Source organism: Cryptomeria japonica, chromosome 11 (genome assembly GCF_030272615.1).
Source record: "Cryptomeria japonica chromosome 11, Sugi_1.0, whole genome shotgun sequence".
Classification (NCBI taxonomy): Eukaryota; Viridiplantae; Streptophyta; class Pinopsida; order Cupressales; family Cupressaceae; genus Cryptomeria; species Cryptomeria japonica.
In genome coordinates, this window is record NC_081415.1 from 709,673,983 (window position 1) to 709,680,118 (window position 6,136).

Genomic DNA, 6,136 nt, shown 5'->3' on the forward strand with positions numbered 1-6,136 from the left:
CTGACAAAGATCTATAAATGAGACCAAGAGGTTGAAAAGAGCTCATTTGCACTAGACAAAAAGGAGGATTTGTTGCTTTGGACAAGGACACTTGCAGATAAATGGTGAACATTCCAATGGTGGATCACCTTGGGGAACATGTACGCACATTCAAACGACTGGACGACGCAAGAGTAGCTGTATGTATCTCAAAAACCCATGTTTTCAATTTCATGAATTTTGATTGCTTGCAGGACATTGCGGGGCCCACAGGGGATGCAGAAAAGGAGTCCTGCGCTTGTGTAGGGCAAATCCTGCGCTTGTGTGGGGTCTTCTGCACTTGTGTAGGGAGACACAAGCACAGTTACCTGACACAGGCGCAGGTTCCTTGACACAGGCGCAATTGTGCAATGCAAACCCTAATTTTGGTCAAAATGACATGCAAATGATCCAGAAAAAGGGGATAAGGGTAAGATAGGTCAAATTAGATGAAAAACACCCTGATTGGACATGAAAATGAGGAAATGCAACCCATAGGAGCAAACCCTAAAACTGACAAAAATGTGCCCCAATTGTGATGCAGATTCGACAGTATCCGTTGATCACACGAGAGAACCGACCAGATTGCTTCATGCTACGACATAGACTTAGGAGCATAGACAGAGATACCTTAGCAGGACTTGGGATATATTATATCATGTTCATGCCTGAGATTAGGGCAAAAATAGGACTGCTTACTGCATTGGCAGAGCGATGGCATTCAGAGACTTCCTCATTCCATTTGGCGACTGGAGAGGCAACGGTGACACTGGAGGATGTATAGCGTATCCTCCGCATTTTGATTCATGGAGAGATGATAGAGTACAACCCAGTGATAGGGAGAGACGCATTGTGCAGATTGTTTGAGTGCGACGCAGATGATCTGGATATTGTAGAGAGGGAGATCGGCTGGGAGAGTATGGCATCAGAGTATGATCGACGGTATGTGGTGATAGCAGTGGTGATAGCATGAGACAGACGAGGACATGGATTCCCTATTGGATGGGGAAGAGTGCTAGAGTGGATGGCGATAGAGGGGACAGTGTACGCATGGGGACCATGTGTACTGGCTATGCTATATTTTCAGCTACTTCAGATAGCATATCAAGGAGTGCAGACTTTGAGCTATGGGGTTACACTGCTGCAGGTATGGGCATTTGAGAATATAGCCATATGTCGACCGATTATAGATAGACAGGTAGTACCACATCGACCGTATGTGTATTTCTATGGTGGAGCACTGAGCCAGGGTCCATTTGGATACATATTGTACTGGCGACATGAGCTAGATAGACTGAGAGAGTTCATATGGAGGCCATATCGTGATTGTCCGGGATGGTCAAATGACAGTGATGAGTTACCATATTGCAGACAGGAGAGGTACTTGATTGGGCAACCAGTGAATCGCCAGAGAGTGATTGAGTTGTACTTTCCAGAGAGGGTGAGATGATAGTTTGGAGAGAGGCAAGATGTACCTAGGAGGATGGCTCAGTTTTCCCAATCTCACAAAGAGACGAGTCAGTGGGGGAGTATGATTCAGCCACACATAGCCTATGCCGACTTTGCATAGCTACAGCCGAGATAGTGGGATTGGAGGTCAGGTGTGATAGACGTCGGGATGATAGAGGAGTATGAGAGATGGTTTGCACAGCTACGGCTAGTGCCATTGACAGATCCGGACATTCCAGTACCGAGGCGACAGGAGGACTTCCCACTCACAGGAGAGGAGGAGGGAGATGATGAGGATGAGGAGGATGAGGGTAGGGATGAGGATGGAGATGAGGATGAGGGGGATGATGAGGATGGAGACAAGGATGAGGGGGATGATGAGGAGGAACCATTGCAGGATATACCCATAGAGCCGGAAATAGCTATGACAGAGGAGATGGAGATGTGCAGGGCTACCATAGCGAGTCAACAGGATCATATTGCGACATTGGAGAGACAGCAGGATCAGTTCAGAGTGGAGATAGCCAGACTCACAGCGGCTTGAGATGCAGCAATTGCTCAGGCACAGGGAGAGGAACAGAGAGTCACTGAGTATATTGGGTCGATTCGGGATGCCAGTGCACGGGAGATGGCATAGATGCTGGTAGAGACCGGAGAGGAGATATGCCATTGGAGGACACTATATGAGGGTGCCATTCCACCAGAGCAGAGAGCAACTTCATATTGGGCACGATCGAGGACAAAGAGCAGGGCATGCTCTCGGAGGTCATTGAGCAGCATGGGGGTGAGTGGACCTATGAGACCACCATAGCCAGGACCAGGAGGGACATCATCCGTGAGACATGGCAGGGATGCGGAGGACAAAGGGAGCACCCAGTGACAGAGGCACGTGCTCTTTAGGATAGACAGTGGACATTATGTAGTTTGACATTTTGTAGTCAGCCTGCGGCCATACTTAGGACAGACAGTCCAATTTTGTACTCCGATATTATTTTGACATATGATATGATATGCATCGATATGATGGGATGCAATGTGTTATGACTTATGTTATTTTCCATGTATGGATGACTTATGCACTATTTATGTATTATTGTGGAACATGTATGGATGTATTTTTATATGTTATTGATGCATTTATAATATGAAATGGATAAAATGTGTGATGTAATGCATGATGTGATGTTTGATATAATGCAAATGTACTAACCAATGAATGCAGGATGCAACATATGTATGTGTTGGAGATCGGAGCACTAGACCAGACTGACTATCCAAACTGATGGAAGAAATGTTAGTAATAAGAAATGAGACAGAGGACAATTAGAGATGAAGAAAAACTTGCTTTCAGTAATGCACTTTGTAGGTGAGAACCTTTATTTTAATATAGCAAAATGGATGCGTAGCATCATGGCATTGAAGGCCAGAGCTGAAATGCAACCCTCTTTGCAAAAGACACATCACAGACAAAAATTAATCACAACAAAAAAATGAAAGGGGCCATGAACCATCTCGGTCACTCTAAATCACTCAGTGACATCATCGAGCAACATAGGAACATGATCGAAGATAAATCAATAAAAGATAAAATGCACAAATTCAAACAAATCAAACAAACATCTTGATCTTCATTGTCAAAAGTTGAAAGTGCAGATAAGATGATCATGCTGTCTGGTTTCAGGACATGCGGTACCCCGTCTAAGACAGGACACAATCTGGTTTCGAGTATACCACACCCTGTATAAGACCCATGATAGTGTGCCAAGGACAAATGACATTGATGTTGATGTTCGATTGATAAGACAATTTTAATCAGTTTGAATGTTTGATTTGAATGAAAAAGGTCATCTGTTTAAGTGTGATTTCATTAAAGCACAATGTGTGATTGCATGTCGTTGGATGTATGCTCAGCGATCTGTCTTATGCACCAAGGGGATATATATTTTGCTTGTCGAGTTTTTACAATTTTTTTGTGTTAATTTTTTTCAGGACTTTATTTAACTTTTTAGGGATTTTTTCAGGACATTATTTGATTTTTATGATATTTTCAGGACATTATTTGATTTTTATGATTTTTTTAGGACATTTGTCAATTTTTTAGGGATTTTTTCGGGACATTATTTGATTTTTATGAGATTTTTTCAGGACATTTTTAAATTTTTATGATCTTTTTTCAGGACATTTTTAAATGTAAAAGTTCCAGTGATCGATCATGACAAGGGAAACACACCCAATGTGTATCTGAAAGACATACATAGACCAGGACCAAAACATATGTACAAGAAACCGGGGTATGCAAGACAATGATGTTGACCAATAACAGGCCTGGAATAGAACATTGGGTTAAGACTACAATAGACATGATAGATCGGCCGAAAAAAAGCATAGCTTAGAGGTCATGACAGATGACGGAGCAACGATCTCATTTTACACATGGCACCTGTTTGCCAGGTTTTCACCAAGGTACTTGCCCAAAGCAACTGTTTGCCAGGTTTTCACTAGAGGGCAAATCATTTTTTTCTTTACTTTTTGCTCTTTTTCTTTTTCTCTTTTTTTTTTTTTTACCTTTTTTTGTATTTTTTCTCTTGTTCAATTTTTTTTTTTTTTTTTACCTTTTGCTTTTTCCATTTTTTTTGTATTTTTTCAGGATCATACTTGAAGAAATGTTGATATAAAATTATGCCCAGTACTTGCAAAGATGCATGCTATTGACAGGATCGGACAAAGGTTCACCTTCTGGAGTAGCAAGCTGATATGCCCCCAAGCCATAGGCTGCAGTCACTATGAAAGGCCCAACCCAATTAGGTTCAAACTTTCCTTTGATGATGTCAGTAGACTGTGCATTCTTAGGGTTTGCCTTTAAAACCAGATCTCCCACTTCGAAGTGTCGCCCTTTGACTTTCTTATTATAAGAGCGACGGAGACGGTTTTGATATGCTTGCAAATGTGTTAGGGTTGTCTGACGTTTCTCATCTAACATCTCAAGCTAATGCAACCGAGAGACTCTGTGTGTCTCATCATCACTTAGATGTTGCAAGGAAACTCGCAAGGAAGGAATCTCCACCTCCAAAGGCAAAATGGCTTCCGCACCATACACCAAGGAATAAGGTGTTGCGCCAGTAGATGTGCGGATAGAAGTGTGATAGGCCCATAGTGCTGGATTCAACTGTACATGCCAATCTCAACCAGCATCATTGACAACCTTCTTTAGGATCTTGATAATGGTTTTATTGGATGCTTCGGCTTGACCATTCCCCTGTGGATAGTATGGACTGGAGAAACGGTGTTGGATATGAAACTTTTCACAGAGTTCTTTAACATCTTTATTCTTGAAAGGATGACCATTATCTGTGACTATGGCAAGGGGAACCCCATACCGGCATATGATATAATTCAGCAAGAATTTTGAAATTTGGACACCTGTGATATAGGTCATGGGGATAGCCTCGATCCATTTTGTAAAATACTCTGTAGCTGTAATGATGAACTTGTGTCCATTTGCAGATGTCGGGTGAATCTTGCCAATAAGATCCAATCCCCATTGAGAAAATGGCCACGGAGATATGACAGAATGAAGCTCTTGGGCTGGTGCATGAATGTAGTTTCCATGAATCTGGCATTTGTAGCACTTCTTAACAAAATCATGAACATCTTTTTCGAGAGTGGGCCAATAATACCCAACATGAATCAACTTTTTGGCTAAGCTTAGACCATTGAAATGGCCCCCACATATACCATCGTGAACCTCGTGTAAAGCCGTTTGTGCTTCATCAGAATCCAAACACCTGAGGAGGGTATGGTCAAAAGAATGACAGTAAAGGGTGTCAGCGATGATGACATATTTGGTTGTTTGTCGGATAAAGGCTCGGCATTGGTTAGTGGAAAGGTTAGGTGGTAAAATTTGGGATTTCAAATATTGATATACGTCATTGTACCATGGGGAGTTGGGACCAACAAGAACGCACATCACATCTGCTGTTGGAATGTCAAAAGAAGGAACCAGCAATTGTTCAACTAAAAATTCACATTTGTCCATATTGTGGGGCATATTCAACATGGAAGCAATCATAGCCATTGCATCTGCCGACTTATTTTGCATTCTTGGAACTTGACTGAAATGGATAGCCGTGAATTTGGTCTTGAAGAAATCTACCATATTCTTATAGGGAATAAGCTTTTCATCTTTTGTTTCGTAGTCATCATTCACTTGTCGGATGACTAATTGAGAATCTCCATAGACTTGCAAATGTGTGATATTCTAGTGGACCGCTACTCAGAGTCCTGTAACCAGTGCTTCATACTCTACAATGTTATTGGTGCAGTGGAAAGTTATTCTATAGGACTTTGGAATAGCATCACCTTGAGGGGTGACAAACAAGATGCCGGCTCCGGATCCAAACTTGGTATGGGACCCATCAAAGTATAACTTCCATTCATTAGAGGATGTGAAAGCAAAGACTGATTCATCTGGAAAATTGGTCAACATGGGATGATCATCAGAAATAGGAGCCTCTGCAAGTTGATCTGCTATGACTTGTCCTTTTATCGCCTTTCGCTCCATATACTCAATGTCAAATTCACTGAGAATCATGACCCATTTTGCTAGGCGACCCGTCAAAGCTGCCCGGCTAAGCAAATATTTTAAGGGATCAATTTTTGCAACCAACAA